Source organism: Oncorhynchus keta, chromosome 1 (genome assembly GCF_023373465.1).
Source record: "Oncorhynchus keta strain PuntledgeMale-10-30-2019 chromosome 1, Oket_V2, whole genome shotgun sequence".
Classification (NCBI taxonomy): Eukaryota; Metazoa; Chordata; class Actinopteri; order Salmoniformes; family Salmonidae; genus Oncorhynchus; species Oncorhynchus keta.
The window spans coordinates 25,706,843-25,732,085 of record NC_068421.1 but is presented as its reverse complement, the minus strand read 5'-3'; the positions used below and the strand labels follow the sequence as shown (position 1 = coordinate 25,732,085).

The 25,243-nt window shown below is 44.4% G+C and overlaps 1 protein-coding gene across 4 annotated transcripts in view; it reads left to right on the top strand.

The window, feature by feature from the left end:
- Nucleotides 1–25,243, top strand: part of LOC118394622 (cell adhesion molecule DSCAM-like) — a 136,567-nt gene that overhangs the window by 34,906 nt on the left and 76,418 nt on the right. The gene's annotated exons all lie outside the window — the stretch shown is intronic.

The following is a 25,243-nucleotide window of genomic DNA, read 5'->3' as shown; positions in this document are numbered from 1 at the left end:
AAATCGTTCCACAGGGATGCTGGCCCATGTTGACCCCAATGCTTCCTACAGTTGTGTCAAGTTGGCTGGATGTCCTTTGGGTGGTGGACCATTCTTGCTAAACATGGGAAACTGTTGAGCGTGAAAAACCAAGCAGCGTTGCAGTTCTTGACACACAAACCGGTGCGCCTGGCACCTACTACCATACCCCGTTCAAAGGCACTTAAATCTTTTGTCTTGCCCATTCACCCTCTGAATGGCACACATACACAATCCATCTCTCAATTGTCTCAAATTTTAAAATTCCTTCTTTAACCTGTCTCCTCCCCTTCATCTATACTGATTGACATCAATAAGGGATCATAGCTTTCACCTAGTCAATCTGTCATGGAAATAGTTCCTAATGTTTTGCACACTCAGTATGTGTTTACCATTTTCTTCTCTTCCCACTCTCCCTGACTCTATTCCTGTCACCTCTTTCTCTCTCTCTCACTTTCCCTCTGAAATTCACTATTAGAACAAGTAAAAGTGATCCTTTGAAACAACTATTGTGAATGTCTGTCGTACAGATATAGGCTGCATAAAGTAGCAGTTCTTCTGAAGTGGGAGAAATCTATTTGCTTGTGGAAGCTGCTTGCATAATCCTTTAGTTACACTTGCCAGCTGTGAGCAAAGATATGGCACTTTGGGATTTTGCATGAATATCATTGGGAGGACAAAGAAATGAAAGTGATAAGCATGCGTGCGCAGAGTCCTTTGCATAAACCAGGCTAACCCATAATCTAAGTTCTTTAAAATGACATTGAAATATAAGTGAAAGGAAACATTAATGAGCACATGCTGTTTTAAGACAATTATAGGAAAGTTGGTGACAAGGCTGAAAATAAACCAAACATTTCAGATATATAAAATAAAACACATTAAAGCTTTCTTTAAATCTAGATTTTGAGCAGCAGTTTTTGAGAAATCAATTTCTATTTCAATTGTGTTATGAATGATATCTCGTCTTGTGTTTTTATTTTATTTTAAGTGGCCCCCTTCGGACGGTTTTACAACACATGGCTTTGTACATGTGTCTGTATGACCTGTCATTCAATACATCTGTCGGTTTCTCCCCTTTTCTCCTGTGTTTGTTTGCTCAGACTCTTATGCCCTGGCGCCTGTATTCCAAGCCCAGTGTGTGCTCTGTGTGCTTGGACGTAAGGGACAGATGCTGAAAGCCAGTCCAATATGCAAGCATGTTACATATTCCACATACCAAGACCAGTCATACCAGATGGCTGCAATAAAATTAACCATAGAATATAGTGAGAAATCAAATGTACCCCTTATTTATTTATTTTTACTTTTTGGGGGGACTTCCACATACACGTCCCATCTTTACAACATGGATGTCATCCCTGTCTTTGGCCTGTTTCTGTCTGTCAGGCACAAATAACATTGACATTTCATTACCAGTGTAATACAATAGTAATGTATATAAAAAAGGGGAATTTCCGCATCCTGGAGGGTTGAAATATTTATGCCAGTGTGAGGTAAATGGCTCCAAATCTGAAAGAAGGATGAAAAAAGGAAAAGAGATGAAGGAGACAAGAAGAAATTGCTTGTAAAGCTGTGCTCTTAACGTCTGGGGTGCATAATCAATGAAGTGAAGAGTGTGTTGTACCCCAAGCCTTGAAACTGCTTCACACAAGCCCATCCTATTTTTACAGGGAAGACTGGTCTGTTGCTATGCTCTTTGAGAAGGTCTCCTGCAGTTTGGAAGAAGAGAAGAACATTCACCGTTGACATCACACCTCGTAGTGGACAGACACCAAGGGAGAGAGCGGTCTAAATTAGAGGCTCTGTGCTGGCTGGAGGTTTTGTTGATAATTGATGATTTGTTCCATTATTTACTCTGAAAAGGACAGAGTTGACACCTGCAGAAACAGACTACTGGATTGATTCATTTATATTGTAGCAAAGGTGTTAATGCATAGAAGAGAGCAGAAAAAGCAGACATAGCACTATACTGTATTTAAGCAATAGTGTGCCAAGCTTTTAGCGTCATACCCAAGAAGACTCAATGCTGTAATCGCTGCCAAAGGTGCTTCAACAAAGTACTGAATAAAAGGTCTGAAAACTTATGTAAATGTGATATTTCAGCTTTTTTATTTGTAATAAATTTGCAAAACTGTATAAAAGCCTGTTTTTGCTTTGTCATTATGGGGTATTGTGTGTAGATTGATGAGGGGGGAAAACTATTTAATACATTTTTTAACAAGGCTGTAAACATAACAAAATGTGGAAAAAGCCAAGGGCTCTGAATACATTCCGAATGCCCTGTAATCTATACAAAGTATTTAAAACAGAATATTTTTGTTGTTGTTGTGTTTATTCTTAATACAGGATAGTGACCTATTAACAGTGTATATTATATTTTACACTTGTTTACTGTATCAATCAAAATAGTTTGTCAGGATACAATATGCATTTTAGATGGCCAGTTCCAGATGTTGTGCATTACTCCTTGGATTAGAGGCATCATCTTGGATTAGCCAATCCACGGTTGGGTTCTTGAGGTGCAGTAGGAGTGATGAGAATGATTGATGTGCTGCTCTGTTGGATTACTTGATCCCAGTTTAAACCCCAAACCAGGCTGACTTTATGGGAATCAGGGGCGCTGCTGTGGTTGTTCTATCCAAGTTCCATTGTGGCAATGTCATAGGGTGTAGTTGGACTGCACACATAATGTAATCAGTATCCATGCAGTGAAAGATGTACAGTAAACATTGGAATCAAGAAGGTTAAACCTCTTAAGGATCTGCCCCCTTTTTTAAATTTGAGCCTAAAATTACATACCCAAATCTAACTGCCTGTAGCTTAGGCCCTGAAGCAAAGACATGCACATTCTTGTTACCATTTGAAAGGAAACACTTTGAAGTTTGTGGAAATGTGAAAGGAATGTAGGAGAATATAACACAGTAGATCTGGTAAAAGATAATACCCAAAAAATCCAACCGTTCATTTTTATTTTTTTGTACCATCATCTTTGAAATGCAAGAAAGGCCACAATATGTTATTCCAGCCCAGGTGCAATGTAGATTTTGGCCACTAGATGGCAGCATTGTATGGGCAACGTTTTAGACTGATCCAATGAACCATTGCATATCTGTTCAAAATGTTGTATCAAATGTGCCTAATTTGTTTATTAATAACTTTTCATGTTCAAAATTGTGCACTTTCCTCAAACAATAGCATTGTATTATTTCACTGTAACAGCTAGTGTAAATTGGACAGTGCAGTTAGATTGACAAGAATTTAAGCTTTCTGCCAATATCAGATATGTCTATGTCCTGGGAAATGTTCTTGTTACTAATGCTAATCGCATTAGGCTACGTTAGCTCAACCATCCTGTGGAAGGGACACCAATCCCGAAGAAGTTAAATCAAGGTGAACAGAAGTCTGTTGCTAGGATGAATAGTTCTCAATATCCCAACTGTTCAATGCTATACTGTGTAACACAAAAGGCTTGATATGTATATGCATTCGTGGCCTATTTACTGTAGGTGCCTGTTGTGTACAACTGTGCATGAATGCTGGTGTGGATGTACACTACTGTTCAAAAGTTTGGGGTCACTTAGAAATGTAATTGTTTTTTAGTCTAAAGGCCAGTTTTATTGCTTCTTTAATCAGAACTACAGTTTTCAGCTGTGCTAACATAATTGCAAATGTTTTTTCTAATGATCAATTAGCCTTTTAAAATTATAAACTTGGATTAGCTAACACAATGTGCCATTGGAACACAGGAGTGATGGTTGCTGATATTGGGCCTCTGTTCACCTGTGTAGATATTCCATAAAAAAATCTGCAGTTTCCAGCTACAATAATCATTTACAACATTAACAACACTGTATTTCTGATCAAATTGATGTTATTTTAATGGACAAAAATGTGATTTTCTTTCAAAACAAAGACATTTCTAAGTGACCCCAAACTTCTGAATATTGAATATTTGTGTGCATGAGAAGAAGGAAGGTAAGAATGTGTGTGCATATGAGAGAAATGAAGGGAGAAAGAGGGAGTTAACCAGTGTGTGTGTACTAGGCAGGTGATCAGGCTCCCAGTAAAGACAGCTTCAGCTAGCTGCTGGTAATAATGGTTATTTTCTCATCTAATTTGCTCAGAATTTGTGCTCTGGCCTCTTGCAGATGGATTGTGGAAGGTTACCACTTTTAATAGGGGAGGCAGGGCGAGGCTGTTGTGGTGTTGCTGTAGTGTAGTGGAAGCCTGGGAACAGAACAGCCATGTCTGCTGCTCTGCTCTGGGGCCAGACAGGGAGGCAGGGAGCAGGCAGCTAACCAGGACAGCCAGTCTCTTATCAGCAGAGCTGTGAGGGCCACTGTCAGAATACAAATAGCGTCTAGCGAGGAGGACTATGGATTAGGTTGTTCTATTACACAGTGTTTGTCATGCTGCTTCAGAGGGAGGGGAGGGATGCGGTGTGTCTGTCTGTGTGGAGGGAAGGAAGGCATCAAGCTGCATGTGTTTGACATGCATGGTGGCCCACACCTACACTTACGGGGTTGCAGGTAGCCAAACAGATAGAGCATTGGACCAGTAACTGAAAGGTTGCTGGTTCGAATACCTGAGCCAACAAGGTGAAAAACTGTCAATGTGCCCTTGAGCAAGACACTCAACCCTAATTTGCTCCAAGGGCGCTGTACTACTATGTCTGACCTTGTAAAACAACACATTTCATGTGACTATATACGGTGCATTCAGAAAGTATTCAGACCCCATGACTCTTTCCACATTTTGGAACGTTACAGCCTTATTCTGAAACGGATTCAATTGTTTATTTTCCTCATCAATCCCAACACAATACCCCATATTGACACAGCACAAATAGGTTTTAAGACATTTTTGCAAAGATAATACAACAGGCTCCACTCTTCTGTGAAGGGTTTCCACTAGATGTTGGAACATTGCTATGGGGACTTGCTTCCAGTCAGCCACAGCATTAATTAGGTCCTGCACTGATGTTTGGCGATTAGGCCTGGCTCGTAATCGCTGTTCCAAGGGTTTGCAAAGCTGTCATCAAAACAAGGGTGGCTACTTGAAAACATTCTCAAATATAAAATATATTTAGATTTGTTTAACACTTTTTTGGTTAATACATGATTCCATGTGTTTTTTCATAGTTTTGATGTCTTCACTATTATTCTACAATGTAGAAAATAGTAAAAATAAAGAAAAACCCTTGAATGAGTATGTGTGTCCAAACTTTTGACTGGTACTATATATATTATATATTTTTTGGGAGGATCAGCTGTACTGTATGATGGATGATGATGTGATATCATTAATGTAAGATGTTATTATAAATGACAGTGTATGATTGTCATATCATGATAACCCTGCAGGATTTATTTCCTAGCCATTTGCATCAGTAGGTTTTTGTCTGTCAGCCATTTGTCTTTTTATGGTAGCAAAGAAAATGATCTGAAAATGAAATATGACATGTCATTTTGGGATGTTGCTGCGTATTTCACAAAGGGTCTCTTGATAGTAGTTTGCAGTGGTGTGTGTGTGTTTGTGTGTGTCACTCTCCCTACATGTATTTCTAGTTGCGTTTGTCACTCTTTTCCTGGGGAGGGTGTGTGTCATGTCTGATTATAGTTAACCCCTGTGAAGCGGCTGGTGCATCACTCCCTTCTGTCCCCCAACCCTCCATCCCTCCCACCCTACCTCACTCCTACTGGTTTTCAGACAGGCAGCACAGGAGAATATTCCCCCTCAAGGTCTCCCACCCTGGCTCTCCCCCGGGTGGCGTCTCCTTGGAAACCGAGTCAGGGTTGACTGTGGAGCACAGATGGATCGCTGCCCTTTATCAGGTTACACCATTGGCCAATTCAAAAATAACCAGCCTGCCTCTGTGATGCTACGACGAACCCCTCTTCCCTTGTCCTACCCACCTGACACGTGTAGACATTGGGTTGAGCCAGGCTGAACCAGGCAGGTGCTCAGGCTGTGTGGTGCTGAGGATGTGTGTGTGGCTCAGGGATGGAGGAGGATATCTCCTAGTGAATAAGATGGAGTGAAGAGCAAGTCTACTCCAATATCTTCTTCCCTTACTGTGACCTTGGGAGAGAATCAAAATGGAGACCACCATTTTCTCACTCTGTATAAACTGTCTGCTAGATGTAACGGCTACCTTGATAATATCTTACCACTTTAGTACACAATGTACGTCTATCAAGGTAGGTGGTATTCACACCTTCTGTACAGTGCATTGGGAATGTATTCAGAACCTTTTACTTTTTCCACATTTAGTTATCTTACAGCCTTATTATAAAATTGATTAGATAGTTTTTTCCCCTCATCAATCTTCACACAATCCCCCATAATGACAATGCAAAAACGGATTTTTAGAAATGTCTGCAAATGTATTAAAAATATAAAACTTAAATATCACATTTACATAAGTATTCAGACACTTTACTCAGTACTTTGTTGAAGCACCTTTGGCAGTGATTACAGCCTTGAGTCTTCTTGGCTATGATGGTACAAGATTGGCACACCTGTATTTGGGGAGTTTCTCCCATTCTTCTCTGCAGATCCTCTCAAGCTCTGTCAGGTTTAATGGGGAGTGTCTCTGCACAGCTATTTTCACGTCTCTCCAGAGATGTTCGATTGGGTTCAAGTACAGGCTCTGGTTGGGCTACTCAACGACATTCAGAGACTTGTCTTGAAACCACTCCTGCGTTGTCTTGGCTGTGCGCTTAGGGTCGTTGTCCTGTTGGAAGGTGAACCTTCGCCTTAGTCTGAGGTCCTGAGCGCTCTGTAGCAGGTTTTCATCAAGGATCTCTCTGTACTTTGCTCCGTTCATCTCCGACAGGTTTCCTCCAGATGTGACACTTAGCATTCAAGCCAAAGAGTTCAATCTTGGTTTCATCAGAGCAGAGCATCTTGTTACTTTAGGTGCCTTTTGGCAAACTCTGGTCAGTCTACCATAATGGCCTGATTGGTGGATTGCTGCAGAGATGGTTGTCATTCTGGAAGTTTCTCCCATCTCCACAGAGGAACTATAGAGGTCTGTCAGAGTGACCATCGGGTTCTTGGTCACCTCCCTGACCAAGGCCCTTCTCCCTCGATTGTTCAGTTAGGCTGGGCGGCCAGCTCTAGCAAGAGGTGGTTCCAAACTTCTTCCATTTAAGAATGATGGAGGCCACTGTGATCTTGGTGACCTTCAATGCTGCAGAACATTTTTGGTTCCCTTCCCCAAATCTGTGCCTCAACACAATCCTGTCTTGGAACTCTACTGACTATTTCTTCAACCTCATGGCTGGTTTTTGCTCTGATATGCACTGTCAACTGTGGGACCTTACATAGATGGGTGTGTGCCTTTCTAAATCATGTCCAATCAATTGAATTTACCACAGATGGATCCAAATCAAGTTGTAGAAACATTTCAAGGATGATCAATGGAAACAGGATGCAACTGAGCTCAATTTTGAGTCTCATAGCAAATACTTATGTAAATAAGGTATTTCTGTTTATTATTTTTTATATATTTGCTAAAAATAAAAATAAAATAATAATAAATAAATAAAATGTAATTATGGTGTATTGCCATGTCCTACAAACATGTTGTTTTAAAGTAGACCTTAGAAGACTCCCAGAGATGATTATGCAGTTTTTGTCTGTCTGACACAATGTTTTTGTTACTTTGTGTGACTTGACATCCTGTCCATCATTAAAGGCAAACTGAAAGTGAGGATGAGGCCCTTTTCCTTTTCCTTTGTATTGTCTGTTAACCCAAACAGAACTTTTCTGCATTTCATCCCTACTTCTCCATTAGTATGGTGAGACACCGACTCGGTGGGCCTTACCTCACCCTGACCTCAGTCCAAGGGACCACCACAGCTAGTCAGTTAGAGATTGATGTCTTGGCCTTCAGTCACAGTCAGGCCGTCAGTCAGGCCGTCAGTCAGGCCGTCAGTCAGGCCGTCAGTCAGGCCGTCAGTCAGGCCGTCAGTCAGGCCGTCAGTCAGGCCGTCAGTCAGGCGGACACAAACAGTGACAGGCCTCTACAGTAATTACCCCTGTCAGGCCTCATCCACACAGAATGTACTGCCATGTGGTAATCCTGTGAGCATATGGAGACGAGAGGAATTAGCGCTCCACAAGAAAATAAAGAAATGAAAGCGTCCAATAAGGGAGCATTAAGGCCTAAATGTCTGACCCGTGTGTGGTGAGTCTTGAAACGGATTCACCTTTTTACCACCAACGTCTGTTAGCACTCATCTCTAAATCATCTAATAACAACAACAACATCAATAACAACTCAGTTGTTGGTAGAATTAGAGCTGGTATCCCCTTTATAGCCGTAGTATTCCCAGTGTACCTAAGATGGAAGCCAAGCCATTTGATTGCGGAGGGAAAAAGTCCTCCATACTGTCAGCATCACATCTTAGGTTTGGATAGGCCTACCCCCAGAGAGAATTTGTAAATCGATCAACCAGCCACAGAGCCTGTACTTACAACAATTTTCGTTCCCTGTCGATCCAGTTCTTTCTCCTTTTTTTGGCACCAGGCTATCTTTTCCAGGCTGATTTGCATCAATAACCCTGGGTAAGCAAAGATTTGAATGCCTAATTGGGCTGTAATGAGCTGTCGCATTACGCAGAGTGCTGAGGTTCAAGCTTATTAGTTGCTTGGTTGCCCATAACATTTTCCTTCTTCCTTCAGTTCTCCAATGTTACAAAATTGTCAATGTCAATGAGATTTTTCTCCGTCCCGCCTCTTCATTTTTTATATTTTTTATTAGTGCTCTAAAAATAGACTTCTATTATCTACAAGGCCTGGGCCCTCTACTCGATTGTGTCAGCAATCAGTATGGTGGACACATGACTCAGATATCACAATAGATTACACGCTAACACTAGCTAGTTTTAGCTAATGCTAGCCCTACAGAGTTGTCCCCTGGTTAACATTAGGGTACGTGCTAGGCAAATTTAGATTGGAGGGAAAGGGTTTTATCTGTGAATAATCACCCATCTCCATACATATTTTTGGTATTTATACTAAAGTATTATGGTTTGAAGCAGTGAGATTATGCATAAAGCCTGTGTCACTGTCTGGTACTTCAATAGTAGCCTAGCCTAATACTAGCACACAGTGTATTATGCCTGAAGCATCATAATATATTAGTTAACCTGAGGGAAGTATGGAGAAGTCTGATGGAAGCTGTCCAATTTTCCCTTTTCTTTAATTTAAAAGCCTCTTAATTTCAATGTGCTGCAATTTCGAGGGACTCGGATGAATCATATCCAATTACTATACCAAACAGTGAGATTGGATATATTTTATAAGACGTGATCTACAGAATGTGTACAGGCAACTAGCAGCAATAATATATCAAGCTTAGCCTTGAGCTGATTCCAGGTAATTCAGAGGTTACGACCCCATTCACTTCTCTTGAGAGAAAATGAAAAAATTAGTGAAGACTGAGGATAAAATCCAACAGAGAATATATCCTAAATGAATGTAAGGCTCTGAGTAAGATATTAGGCCTGGATCTTTCCGGTCTCTCTTCCTGGGCCTATGGTTCCTGTACAGTTTTAGATGTGCCAATTGATAACAAAAGGGAAGGCAAATTAGTTCTGGCTGAGAAAAGAGGTACTCATTTAAGCATCTGTTTGTTTTCTCAAAGATTCCAACCAAGAAGCTGAGTCTCTCGGGGCAGCAGCAAGTCCCTCAAGAGGCCAGTAATTAACACTGAAGGGGGAGAGGAGGCGGGGGGGCAGTGAAATGCTGCGTTTTATTTTCTAATTGATACACCGTAAAAGACTGTGCCCCGAGGTGACTGTTGACATTGCGTTCCAAGCCGTCGCACTGTAGCACTAGCTCCCCATTATTTTAATGTATTTATATATCACAGCTAAATGGAAGGCCCTGTTACAGATTCATCTACATAAAAGAGTACTGTAGTGCCGGAGGGCATGAACAGATGAGAGCGTTTAGTAAAGCCCACGTCCCCCTTACCAAACCTTCTCCCCCTGCATAGCCTACCCTCTGCCGACAACTCTGTTAACTTGTCACTTGTCATCGCCAAGAAGCAAGGTACCAAATGCCACGCTGTTTGTGGGTACATACACACGCACACACTTCCCTCTGCAGTAAAATGACAGAGAGCTATTCCCTCTGCAAACGGGTCTCAGATGATGAAAGAGTCGATTTTCCCCTCTGATTTATGCTGTGTGGCGGGTGGTTGTGATCACAGGGACACCGTGTTCATGTCTCTCTCTCTCTCTTCTCTCTCTCCATCTCTCTGCATAATGTAGTCTGTTTCATTCCCCCTACGATGGGGAACACTCTGGGTGTACTGAAGCAAACAGGTTTCCAGCTGATGGCTAATTCTCCTGTGTCTGTGTGACGCCCCAGCTGTTTCATCACCGCCCGTCTTTCTGTGGGGCTGTCACCATCACAAGGAAACCCCAGCACCTGACGTCACCACATTCTAATCCACAGCTGATTGACAGTGGCATTTCAATTTTCCCCATTAGTTTGGATACGGCTGGCGCTCTAACAAGGGTGGCAGCCTGTAGTGTGTCTGTGTGTATTTGTCCATGTGTGGGTGTAGGGTTATATTGAAATGGATGAGATGGACCATAACTGTCTTCAAAGAGGCCATTCGTCCCAATTGACCAGATGCTGCCCCTTCATTGCAAGCCTCTAATGCATGTTAATGACAGTCCATGTTATTAAGCCTGATGTCTGAGTGCTCTGACCTTAGGACAAGGTTGCCTGAGCTTTTGTCCTGAATGTATATACACATGTATGAAGAGACCGATAAAATATATATTACCAGTCAAAAGTTTGGACAAACCTACTCATTCCGGGGTGTTTCTTTATTTTGATTATTTACTACATTGTAGAATAATAGTGAAGACATAAAAACTATGAAATAACACATATGGAATAATGTAGTAACCAAAAAAAGTGTAAAACAAATCGAAATATATGTTATATTTGAGATTCTTCAAAGTAGCCACCCTTTGCCTTGATGACAGCTTTGCACACTCTTGGCATTCTCTCAACTAGCTTCATGAGGTAGTCACCTGGAATGCATTTTAATTGACAGGTGTTAATTTGTGGAATATCGTTCCTTCTTAATGCGTTTGAGACAATCAGTTGTGTTGTGACAAGGTAGGAGCAGTATACAGAAGACAGCCCTATTTGGTAAAATACCATGTCCATATTATGTCAAGAACAGTTCAAATAAGCAAAGATAAATTACAGTCCATCATTACTTCAAGACATAAAGGTCAGTCAATTCGTAAAATGTGATGAAACTGGCTCTCATGAGGACCGCCACAGGAAAGGAAGAACCAGAGTTACCTATGTTCATTAGAGTTACCAGCCTCAGAAATTGCAGCCCAAATAAATGCTTCACAGAGTTCAAGTAACGGACACATCTCAACATAAACTGTTCAGAGGAGACTACGTGAATCAGGCCTTCATGGAAACCACTACTAAAGGACACCAATAATAAGAAGAGACTTGCTTGGGTCAAAAAACACAAGCAATAGACATTAGACAGGTGGAAATCTGTCCTTTGGTCTGATGAGTCCAAATTTTAAAATTTTGGTTCCAACCGCTGTGTATTTGTGAGATGCAGAGAAGGTGAACGGATGATCTCCACATGTGTGGTTCCCACCATGAAGCATGGAGGAGGAGGTGTGATGGTGCTTTGCCGGTGGCACTGTCTGTGATTTATTTAGAATTCAAGTCACACTTAACCTGCATGGCTACCACAGCATTCTGCAGTGATACGCCATCCCGATCTTGTTTGCGCTTAGTGGGACTATCATTTGGTTTTTCAACAGCACAATGACCCAACACACCTCCAGGCTGTATAAGGGCTATGTGATGGAGTGCTGCATCAGATGACCTGGTCTCCGCAATCACCCAACCTCAATCCAATTGAGATGGTTTGGGATGAGTTGAAAAAAGCAGCCAACAAGTGCTCAGCATATGTGGGAACTCCTTCAAGACTGTTACAAAAGCATCCCAGGTGAAGCTGGTTGAGAGAATGCCAAGAGTGTGCAAAGCTTTCATCAAGGCAAAGGGTGGCTACTTTGACACTTTTTTGGTTACTACATGATTCCATATGTGTTTTTTTCATAGTTTTGATGTCTTCACTATTATTCTACAATGTAGAAAATAGTAAAAATAAAGAAGAATCTTTGAATGAGTAGGTGTGTCCACACTTTTGACTGGTACTGTATGTCAAAGGCCATCTGTGACAGCTGGTTCATAATCAGATTACCTTAACGTCTGGCAATTTGGGCTGGGCCCAGCTGTGGTTACATTGGAGGACCTGCAGCGTATGTGACTGAAGTTTGTTCATTCTCTTAACCCTATGACCCACCTGCCCTGGATGGGCCGGGACCAATTTTGTCCCCTGTGTATGAAAGGTCCTAGTTTGCAGAAGGTGACTTGAAGGGAGCTCTAGTGTGTCAGTGTGTCAGACAAGCTGATGACTTACATATACTCTGCTCCATTTATGCACCCACTCCCACTCCCTCTCCCCCTCACTTTTCTCTCTCTCTCACCCCTCCCCTTCTGCCTCTCTCTCTCTCTCTTTCTCCTCTGTTTCTCTCGCTCGCTCTCTTGCTCTGCCTACTGTCTAGCTCTGTGACGGTAATTAGTGTTGAAAAGGACATTTTCAGCAAAAGCTTTCAAATGCTATTTAGTTCTCCCCTTGAGCTAGAAAGCCCGCCTCACCCCATACACCCTTCCTTGTTACTGTCTTATGATCGCTGTGCATCTTGATGCTTGCGCCTTTGGTTATTTGCATGCAGAAAATATATCAGCTTAGATATTTTTGTCCTGTTTCTTTACTCTCTTTTCCCATAATATGTGAGCTTTACGTTTGGATGTGTTTTAGACTGAATCGAGCCTTGAGCTGAGTTATGTGTGTTAGTTTGTGTGTGTCTATATTGTAAGTGTGTGTTTGTGTTGTGAGGGAGAGGGCTGGAACAGTTTGGCACCTCCCAGCTGGACCTGCCAGAGCCTCATAGTGCTGACGCAGTGTGAAGGTCATCCACACCACAGGGGGCAGCGTCCACACTTCAGAAACCCCACAAGGCTGTTTTCACTCCCCCTCTGCTTCGCTATGGGCGTCTGCTGACCTCTCTCTGGGTCACAGGGGTGACACTTCTCCGTGTCACAGCCCAGAAGCATCAACACTCCCTCCCTTCCCCACCTGACCTGATACCCTATGTACAGTAAGGACAATTCACAATAGATGGGTTGTATCGGTGTTGTCTTTCTCTGTGTGTTAATGCTGGGCTGGACCTGTACTGTACATACTGTACATGCAATACATTGGCTTTCCTCTGGTGGAACACAGTGGGTACCTCTGATGGGTGGCATGCTTCCAATTGGGTTTACTGGGCTGTCACTCAACCAGATCTAAAGTTATCCCTGCCCCTCAGTACTGGCCTTAATTTCCTGGCACAGTGGAAACAAACAGAGCCACACTGACTCTGTCTGACTGACTCCCATTCAGTGAGATATCCACTTGAGTGTGGCTGAGTGTTCTGGTTAGTGTTTTGTTTTTCAAACAGATTGTTTTCATTGGAGTCTACTTACAGTGCTCTGCATTTGTAAATAAACTTCTGTAAAATAGATCATGTTAGCAACTTAGTGATACACCACAAGGTGATGTACAGTGCTTTTTGTACTCAAATGTAGCCTAGTTACCCCATAGATATATTGGATCTGACTTTTTAAATATTTCCTGTATATATTATTCTTACTTACTTTATTGTGTATTTCATATTTCCTATTTTTATTTATTTGTTTTTCTTTTTTTTGTATACATTGTTATTGATTATTACATTGTTGGGTTTTGAGTTTGCAAGAAAGGCATTTCATTGTACTGGACGCCTTGCCTGGAAGCTCCAGACCGTGGACCGTCGCCTGAGGTTCCGGACCGTTGACCGTCGCTGGAGGTTCCGGACCGTGGACCGTCGCTGGAGGTTCCGGACCGTGGACCGTCGCGGGAGGTTCCGGACCGTGGACCGTCGCGGGAGGTTCCGGACTGTGGACCGTCGCGGGAGGTTCCGGACTGTGAACCGTTGCCGGAAGCTCTGGACTGTAAACCGTTGCCGGAAGCTCTGGACTGGGAATCATTGCCGGAAGCTCTGGACTGGGAACCGTAGCCAGAAGCTCTGGACTGGGAACCGTTGCCGGAAGCTCTGGACTGGGAACCGTTGCCGGAAGCTCTGGACTGTGAACAGTCACTGGAAGCTCTGGACTGTGAATGCGCACTGGAGGCCTAGTGCATGGAGCCGGTACAGGTGGGCCGGCGAGTGCGAGGAGCAGGGACAGGACGTATCGGACTGGGGAGACGCACTGGAGGCCTGATGCGTGGATCCGGCACAGGTGGCACCAGACTGGTGACACACACTTCAGGGCGAGTGCGAGGAGCAGGGACAGGACGTATCGGACTGGGGAGACGCACTGGAGGCCTGATGCGTGGATCCGGCACAGGTGGCACCAGACTGGTGACACACACTTCAGCACGCCTGTACGGCAGCATTCTCATCGCTACCACCTCTCTCTGGAATCTTTCATCAAATTCCTCCTCCGACTCCCAAACAGGCTCTGGCACTCTTCGCTGCTCGGCCGCCAACTCGTGTCCTCTCAAGTCTAAAACTTCCTTACCTTATTTTCATGCTGCTTGGTCCTTTGTTGGTGGGATATTCTGTCATCGTCTTGGAAATGAGCGGACCAAGGCGCATAGTTCCATATTATATATTTAAGTGAAACTAACAAAACAAAATAACAAAACTTACAAAGACCGTGAGGACGTAGTGCCCAAACCACTAACACAAACAATATCCCACAAATGCAGGTGGGGAAAAAGGCTACCTAAATATGATCCCCAATTGGAGGCAACAATTACCAGCTGCCTCCAATTGGGAACCACACGAACCACCAACCTAGAAATCTATAAACTAGATAATCCCCCAGTCACGCTCTGACCTAAACACCATAGAGAACCGAGGGCTCGCTATGGTCAGGACGTGACAGTACTTTTGCATGTGATATTAAAGCTTGAAACTTGAAACGCTGTCTGTAGCATCTCAGTGAGGCAGAGCTGGTTAATGTGACAGTCTCTCTCACAGGACTGCAGTTATCCAGGAGAGGATGATGGCGTCTTTGTCTGGGCTTTTCTACCTGGGTGAACAGGGCGGATCTCCAGTCTCCCAGTCCCTCCATCTGGCACATGTCTGTGATAGGCCTCTTAGAGCTGAGAGAGGTGTACACCACTGCTCTCTGCTCCTGTCAACGCTTTGTTCCACACCGCTCAGCATAGCTCTGCCCCGCACCGCCTGTGACTCCCTGCCGTTGTCACAGTAACCATCTCACCTTCCTTCCGCAGTCACACCTAATGAGATGAGTGTGTCTGCTGGAGGACACAGAGAGAAAGAGAGAGGGGAAGAGGGAGGGAGATGGAGCAAGGGGGATTGGAGAGCAGAGGCAGAGAGAGAGAATGAGGGAGAGAGAGAGGTGGAGGGAGGGAGGGAAATGGAGAGCTAGGGGAGAGGCAGAGGCAGAGGGATCGAGAGGAATATATCACAGAAAAACTGAAAAAGATTGCATTCTGCAGTATGGCTGAATTTATGTTGTTTTTTATCTCTCATACTACATCAGATTCTTCACTTCCCTGTCAGTTGACCAAAGAATCCTTCTAAAAAAGGAACAGCTGAGAGAGAGAGAGAATTAACCATGCCAGTACTATTTATGACCTGACAATAGGGAACAGTGTCTATCACCACCTGTGTATGTCCATAGACATCCAATAACGCTTTTGTTAATGGCTAATTACCCTGGACTAAGGAAATTGTGATTACAATCAGAGATTAACATTCAATTAAAGGTAAACGTTCCTGGCATTGTTGCTTTCGGGTGCATTCTGCTCAATTTATACTCAATGAGTTGAATGTAATATCTTTTATCACCTGCTACTAGTGCTTGAGGTAGGCTTGTGTACTGTACAATGATGTACTCTCCAAGTGTGATGTTCAATAGCACCTGTAGGAGACCTATTAGACCAGTGCTCTCCAACTCTGTTCCTGCAGAGCTACCGTCCTGTGGGTTTTCTCTCCAACACTTGTTCCTGCAGAGCTACCGTCCTGTGGGTTTTCTCTCCATCCTTGTTCCTGCAGAGCTACCTGTCCTGTAGGTTCTCTCTCCAACCCTGTTCATTCAGAACTACCGTCCTGTGGGTTTTCTCTCCAACCCTGTTCCTGCAGAGCTACCTGTCCTGTAGGTTCTCTCTCCAACCCTGTTCATTCAGAACTACCGTCCTGTGGGTTTTCTCTCCAACACTGTTCCTGCAGAGCTACCCGTCCTGTAGGTTCTCTCAACCCTGTTCCTGCAGAGCTACCGTCCTGTGGGTTTTCTCTCCAACCCTGTTCATTTAGAGCTACTGTCCCGTAGGTTCTCTCTCCAACCCTGTTCCTGCAGAGCTACCCGTCCTGTAGGTTCTCTCCAACCCTGTTCCTGCAGAGCTACCGTCCTGTGGGATTTCTCTCCAACCCTGTTCATTCAGAGCTACTGTCCCGTAGGTTCTCTCTCCAACCCTGTTCCTGCAGAGCTACCCGTCCTGTAGGTTCTCTCCAACCCTGTTCCTGCAGAGCTACCGTCCTGTGGGATTTCTCTCCAACACTTGTTTCTGCAGAGCTACCGTCCTGTAGGTTCCTCCAACCCTGTTCCTGCAGAGCTACCTGTCCTGTAGGTTCTCTCTCCAACCCTGTTCATTCAGAGCTACTGTCCTGTGGGTTCTCTCTCCAACCCTGTTCCTGCAGAGCTACCTGTCCTGTAGGTTCTCTCTCCAACCCTGTTCATTCAGAGCTACCGTCCTATGGGTTTTCTCTCCAACCCTGTTCCTGCAGAGCTACCGTCCTGTAGGTTTTCACTCCAACACTGTTCCTGCAGAGCTACCAGTCCTGTACGTTCTCTCAACCCTGTTCCTGCAGAGCTACCGTCCTGTGGGTTCTCTCCAACCCTGTTCATTCAGAGCTACTGTCCCGTAGGTTCTCTCTCCAACCCTGTTCCTGCAGAGCTACCCGTCCTGTAGGTTGTCTCTCCAACCCTGTTCATTCAGAGCTACCGTCCTGTGGGTTTTCTCTCCAACCCTGTTCCTGCAGAGCTACCGTCCTGTAGGTTTTCACTCCAACACTGTTCCTGCAGAGCTACCGTCCTGTAGGTTCTCTCTCCAACCCTGTTCCTGCAGAGCTACTGTCCCATAGGTTCTCCCTCCAACCCTGTTCCTGCAGAGCTACCTGTCCTATAGGTTCTCTCTCCAACCCTGTTCATTCAGAGCTACCGTCCTGTGGGTTTTCTCTCCAACCCTGTTCCTGCAGAGCTGCCATCCTGTAGGTTTTCACTCCAACACTGTTCCTGCAGAGCTACCCGTCCTGTAGGTTCTCTCCAACCCTGTTCCTGCAGAGCTACCGTCCTGTGGGATTTCTCTCCAACCCTGTTCATTCAGAGCTACTGTCCCGTAGGTTCTCTCTCCAACCCTGTTCCTGCAGAGCTACCCGTCCTGTAGGTTTTCTCTCCAACCCTGTTCCTGCAGAGCTACCGTCCTGTGGGATTTCTCTCCAATACTTGTTTCTGCAGAGCTACCGTCCTGTAGGTTCCTCCAACCCTGTTCCTGCAGAGCTACCTGTCCTGTAGGTTCTCTCTCCAACCCTGTTCATTCAGAGCTACCGTCCTGTGGGTTTTCTCTCCAACCCTGTTCCTGCAGAGCTACCGTCCTGTAGGTTTTCACTCCAACACTGTTCCTGCAGAGCTACCCGTCCTGTAGGTTCTCTCAACCCTGTTCCTGCAGAGCTACCGTCATGTGGGTTCTCTCCAACCCTGTTCATTCAGAGCTACTGTCCCGTAGGTTCTCTCTCCAACCCTGTTCCTGCAGAGCTACCCGTCCTGTAGGTTCTCTCTCCAACCCTGTTCATTCAGAGCTACCGTCCTGTGGGTTTTCTCTCCAACCCTGTTCCTGCAGAGCTACCGTCCTGTGGGTTTTCTCTCTAACCCTGTTCATGCAGAGCAACCATCCTGTAGGTTTCACTCCAACCCTGTTCCTGGAGAACTACCAACCTGTAGTTTTTCACTCCAACCTTAATCTACCCCACCTGAGTCTAGTAATCAGCTGAATCAGGTTAGCTGAAACTGGGGTAGGGGTGAAAACTTACAGGAGGGTAGGCCTCCAGGAACATGGTTGGATTGAATACCTACAGGAGGGTGGCTCTCCAGGTACACGGTTGGATTGAAAACATACAGGATGGCAGGTCTCCAGGAACAGGGTTGGAGTGAAAATGTACAGGAGTGTTGCTCTCCAGGAACAGGGTTGGAGAGACCTGTACTAGACCTACAGTACAACTGTTGCCAATTGCTCCAGACCTGTTGCCCTGCTGTGTGTGAGCATCTGTTCCTCAACACTACAAGACTGTTTTAACTCCTGTATGTCTGTAGTGGTGCCATAAAAGCCCCATCCAGAGCCATGAATCAAGCCTCCAGGGCCAGACCAGATTGACAATTATGCACATGAATAGAGCCACCAAACACAAATGAGAGCAGGTGATGATGGGAATGTGAGTGAAAAAAGCTTCCCCAACATCATGGCTGTGGTTTGTATTTGATTATATTTATATACCTGTCTTGAATGGAGGTACATGTAAAATGTTCTGTGCTTTTATGCCTCGGTCCTGTGTGTGTGTGTATATACATATATTATCTGCGTTCTGTCATCTCTCTGTGAAACAGTCAGCAGTCTTTAATGCTGTTTTATTGTCTTTCATCGACAATTAACCCAGGTTTAATTAAGGCCAGTTTACATGGCCACTAATTGTTTGTGTGATTAACGTCACATTTGGACAGCCGTTAACACAGTTAGAGCACAGGGAATGGATCTCACACCTTAACCCTGTGTTATGACTGACCCAGGGTGGCCTGCTGAACTGGCAGGGTGGGACTGTTGCCCATTGCCAATATGAGGCTGCTGGATGGCCTGTGGAAGGGTCACATTGACTATCTGTGTGTATCTGGGTTGCGACTTGAATGCTACCTTATATAATGTTACTTACCCTACATTATTCATCTCATATGCATATGTATATACTGTACTCTACATCATCGACTGCATCCTTATGTAATACATGTATCACTAGCCACTTTAACTATGCCACTTTGTTTACTTTGTCTACATACTCATCTCATATGTATATACTGTACTCGATACCATCTACTGTATGCTGCTCTGTACCATCACTCATTCATATATCCTTATGTACATATTCCTTATCCCCTTACACTGTGTATAAGACAGTAGTTTTGGAATTGTTAGTTAGATTACTTGTTGGTTATTACTGCATTGTCGGAACTAGAAGCACAAGCATTTCGCTACACTCGCATTAACATCTGCTAACCATGTGTATGTGACAAATACATTTTGATTTGATTTGATTTGTATAGGTGTTTACTTTATAAATAAGGTATGGTTAAATAATACTGAGAAGCAATCAGAAGAACAGTCAGACGTCAGTACTGTACATGAACAGTCCTCTTCTGTAGAACATCAAATTGACAGATCTCAGATCTCCTCAATCCAGTAACTTCTCTGACTAGATCAGTCCCTGTGTAGGGTGTTCAGTAATCAAGTGACAATATTAACAGTCGTCTGCTGTTTCCTACGTGAACATCACACTGAGCAGCGCTCAGATTTATTCCAGTTTTTCCGTCAACTTAATTAGTCACATCTGAGTTTAATTACATCGAGTGGAGGAAGTCGTAATCTCAAGTAGATCAAATTAAGCTCTATGCAAATCTTGAAGTGTCTCGTTTCTGTCTCTGGGTGACAATCTATCTTTGCAGCATGAGTCCAATGACGCTTCTCTGCTGTTAAAATGGGATCTTAACACTGGAAATCACCCTATTAGAATTGTTAAGTGAGTGGCTGCCTACTTCCTCTATGAGAAGGGACTAATCTTGTGTTTGTGATATTGTGGCTAGAGAAAAGGAAAGTGTGGATATATGTAAGACATACACCAGGGATCATTGACTAGATTCAGCCGCGAAACAATTGTTTTCTTGAGTGGACGGTCGGGGTTCCGGAACGTTATTACAAGTAGTTTGTAGACAGCAAACATTTCAAGAACTTTTAAAGTTTCTTCAAGTGCAGTCGCAAAAACCATCAAGCGCTATGATGAAACTGGCTCTCCACAGGAAAGAAAGTCCCAGAGTTACCTCTGCTGCAGAGGATACGTTCATTAGTGTTAACTGCACCTCAAATTGCAGCCCAAATAAATGCTTCACAGAGTTCAAGTAACAGACACATCTCAACATCAACTGTTCAAATCAAATCAAATCCAATTTTATTTGTCACATACACATGGTTAGCAGATGTTAATGTGAGTGTAGCGAAATGCTTGTGCTTCTATTTCCGACAATGCAGTAATAACCAACAAGTAATCTAACTAACAATTCCAAAACTACTGTCTTATACACAGTGTAAGGGGATAAAGAATATGTACATAAGGATATATGAATGAGTGATGGTACAGAGCAGCATACAGTAGATGGTATCGAGTACAGTATATACATATGAGATGAGTCTGTAGACAAAGTAAACAAAGTGGCATAGTTAAAGTGGCTAGTGATACATGGATAAGGATGCAGTCGATGATATAGAGTACAGTATATACGTATGCATATGAGATGAATAATGTAGGGTAAGTAACATTATATAAGGTAGCATTGTTTAAAGTGGCTAGTGATATATTTACATAATTTCCCATCAATTCCCATTATTAAAGTGGCTGGAGTTGGGTCAGTGTCAATGTCAGTGTGTTGGCAGCAGCCACTCAATGTTAGTGGTGGCTGTTTAACAGTCTGATGGCCTTGAGATAGAAGCTGTTTTTCAGTCTCTCGGTCCCAGCTTTGATGCACCTGTACTGACCTCGCCTTCCGGATGATAGCGGGGTGAACAGGCAGTGGCTCGGGTGGTTGATGTCCTTGATGATCTTTATGGCCTTCCTGTAACATCGGGTGGTGTAGGTGTCCTGGAGGGCAGGTAGTTTGCCCCCGGTGATGCGTTGTGCAGACCTCACTACCCTCTGGAGAGCCTTACGGTTGAGGGCGGAGCAGTTGCCGTACCAGGCGGTGATACAGCCCGCCAGGATGCTCTCGATTGTGCATCTGTAGAAGTTTGTGAGTGCTTTTGGTGACAAGCCGAATTTCTTCAGCCTCCTGAGGTTGAAGAGGCGCTGCTGCGCCTTCTTCACAACGCTGTCTGTGTGAGTGGACCAATTCAGTTTGTCTGTGATGTGTATGCCGAGGAACTTAAAACTTGCTACCCTCTCCACTACTGTTCCATCGATGTGGATAGGGGGGTGTTCCCTCTGCTGTTTCCTGAAGTCCACAATCATCTCCTTAGTTTTGTTGACGTTGAGTGTGAGGTTATTTTCCTGACACCACACTCCGAGGGCCCTCACCTCCTCCCTGTAGGCCGTCTCGTCGTTGTTGGTAATCAAGCCTACCACTGTTGTGTCGTCCGCAAACTTGATGATTGAGTTGGAGGCGTGCGTGGCCACGCAGTCGTGGGTGAACAAGGAGTACAGGAGAGGGCTCAGAACGCACCCTTGTGGGGCCTCCGTGTTGAGGATCAGCGGGGAGGAGATGTTGTTGCCTACCCTCACCACCTGGGGGCGGCCCGTCAGGAAGTCCAATACCCAGTTGCACAGGGCGGGGTCGAGACCCAGGGTCTCGAGCTTGATGACGAGCTTGGAGGGTACTATGGTGTTGAATGCCGAGCTGTAGTCGATGAACAGCATTCTCACATAGGTATTCCTCTTGTCCAGATGGGTTAGGGCAGTGTGCAGTGTGGTTGAGATTGCATCGTCTGTGGACCTATTTGGGCGGTAAGCAAATTGGAGTGGGTCTAGGGTGTCAGGTAGGGTGGAGGTGATATGGTCCTTGACTAGTCTCTCAAAGCACTTCATGATGACGGAAGTGAGTGCTACGGGCGGTAGTCGTTTAGCTCAGTTACCTTAGCTTTCTTGGGAACAGGAACAATGGTGGCCCTCTTGAAGCATGTGGGAACAGCAGACTGGTATAGGGATTGATTGAATATGTCCGTAAACACACCGGCCAGCTGGTCTGCGCATGCTCTGAGGGCGCGGCTGGGGATGCCATCTGGGCCTGCAGCCTTGCGAGGGTTAACACGTTTAAATGTCTTACTCACCTCGGCTGCAGTGAAGGAGAGACCACATGTTTTCGTTGCAGGCCGTGTCAGTGGCACTGTATTGTCCTCAAAGCGGGCAAAAAGTTATTTAGTCTGCCTGGGAGCAAGACATCCTGGTCCGTGACTGGGCTGGGTTTCTTCTTGTAGTCCGTGATTGACTGTAGACCCTGCCACATGCCTCTTGTGTCTGAGCCGTTGAATTGAGATTCTACTTTGTCTCTGTACTGACGCTTAGCTTGTTTGATAGCCTTGCGGAGGGAATAGCTGCACTGTTTGTATTCGGTCATGTTACCAGACACCTTGCCCTGATTAAAAGCAGTGGTTCGCGCTTTCAGTTTCACTCGAATGCTGCCATCAATCCACGGTTTCTGGTTAGGGAATGTTTTTATCGCTGCTATGGGAACGACATCTTCAACGCACGTTCTAATGAACTCGCACACCGAATCAGCGTATTCGTCAATATTGTTATTTGAAGCAATACGAAACATGTCCCAGTCCACGTGATGGAAGCAGTCTTGGAGTGTGGAGTCAGCTTGGTCGGACCAGCGTTGGACAGACCTCAGCGTGGGAGCCTCTTGTTTAAGTTTCTGTCTGTAGGCAGGGATCAACAAAATGGAGTCGTGGTCAGCTTTTCCGAAAGGGGGGCGGGGCAATGCCTTATATGCGTCGCGGAAGTTAGAGTAACAATGATCCAAGGTTTTACCACCCCTGGTTGCACAATCGATATGCTGATAAAATTTAGGGAGTCTTGTTTTCAGATTAGCTTTGTTAAAATCCCCAGCTACAATGAATGCAGCCTCCGGATAAATGGTTTCCAGTTTGCAAAGAGTTAAATAAAGTTCGTTCAGAGCCATCGATGTGTCTGCTTGGGGGATATATACGGCTGTGATTATAATCGAAGAGAATTATCTTGGTAGATAATGCGGTCTACATTTGATTGTGAGGAATTCTAAATCAGGTGAACAGAAGGATTTGAGTTCCTGTATGTTTCTTTCATCACACCATCACACCATGTCTCGTTAGTCATGAGCCATACGCCCCCGCCACTCTTCTTACCAGAAAGATGTTTGTTTCTGTCGCCGTTTCTGTCGGCGCGATGCGTGGAGAAACCCGTTGACTGCACCGCCCCTGTTCAGAGAGACTGCATGAATCAGGCCGTCATGGTATAATTGCTGCAAAGAAACCACTACTAAAGGCTACCAATAAGAAGAAGAGACTTGCTTGGGCCAAGAAACACGAGCAATGGACATTAGACAAGGGAAATCTGTCCTTTGGTATGATGAGTCCAAATTTGAGACCACAGAGTGAAGGAAAAGAAGCCAACAAGTGCTCAGCATATGTGGGAACTCCTTCAAGACTGTTGGAAAAGCATTCTAGGTGAAGCTGGTTGAGAGAATGCCAAGAGTGTGCAAAGCTGTCATCAAAGCTGTCATCAAAGCTGTCAAGTCAAAGGGTGGCTACATTGAAGAATCTAATATCTAAAATATTTTTTTATTTGTAAAATACTTTTTTTTGTCATCTCATAGTTTTGATGTCTTCACTATTATTCTACATGTAGAAAATAGTAAAAAGAAAGAAAAACCCTTGTGTCCAAACCTTTGACTGGTACTGTAAAAATATATATATATTTTTTTAAATGTAATTTTACCCCTTTTTTCTCCCCAATTTCATGGTATCCAATTGTTGTAGTAGCTACTATCTTGTCTCATCGCTACAACTCCAGTACAGGCTCGGGAAAGACGAAGGTTGAAAGTCATGCGTCCTCCAATACACAACCCAACCAGCCGTACTGCTTCTTAACACAGTGCGCATCCAACCCGGAAGCCAGCCGCACCAATGTGTCAGAGGGTACACCGTGCACCTGGCAACCTTGGTTAGCGCTCACTGCGCCCAGCCTGCCACAGGAGTCACTGGTGTGCAATGAGACAAGGACATCCCTACAGACCAAGCCCTCCCTAACCCGGATGACGCTAGGCCAATTGTGCGTCGCCCCACAGACCTCCCGGTCGGTTACGACAGAGCCTGGGCACGAACCCAGGGATTCTGATGGCACAGCTGGCGCTGCAGTACAGCACCCTTAACCACTGCGCCACCCGGGAGGCCTGTAAAAATATTGTTGCACAGAAAACTTGGAGGGACAAATAAAACCACCAGTTGGGGAACCAGTTGGGGAATCCTGACATACGGTATGCCTAAGTTGGTGTTTCAGAACTGCTTTAGGGTACATGTAACAGGGATATTAGTAATAGCCTAGCTGTAGAAAAAAATAAGACAATATATAGGCCAAATGGCAATATGAGTGGAGCGAGAAAAATGTTTGTGGCTACTCAATCCAATGAGAAGATAATACAATGATAACATCATAACAACCGGCCTACATATGGTTGCTTTACATCAATTTCCATCATAGTTACAGACATTAAAGACCTCTTACAGTCACCATAGCCATGAAGGTTGGCACTGTTACTCACACTGTCCAAACAATTTTCCTTCACTGAAAGTGTCAGACAGGCCAGTGGTGTACACCTTTGGGGTATGGACACAAATCCTGGGAGGATTCGTGTGGATTTCTAGACCAGCTTTATCTATCATGTCATTGCAGTCTAGCAGTTAAAAGCATTGGGCCAGTAACCGAAAGGTCACTGGTTCAAATCCCCGAGCCGACTTGGTGAAAAAGCTGTCTGTGCCCTAATTGCTCCAGGGTCGCGGTCAATAATGGCTGATCCCCGGCTGTGACCCCGCTCTCCGAGCCTGTTTCAGGGGAGTGGCAGATGTAAAACCGGATTTACAATTCACATGCTTATAATACATGTGTGAAATAGGACAAATGTAAGCACCCACCTAATTAATAATATTATTATTTTTCTAGGCACATGGGCTTTGGCCCCCTCCACATTTAGAAATGCAAAATAAAGTCCCTAAGGCTGTGTATACACAGGCAGTCCAATTCAGATATTT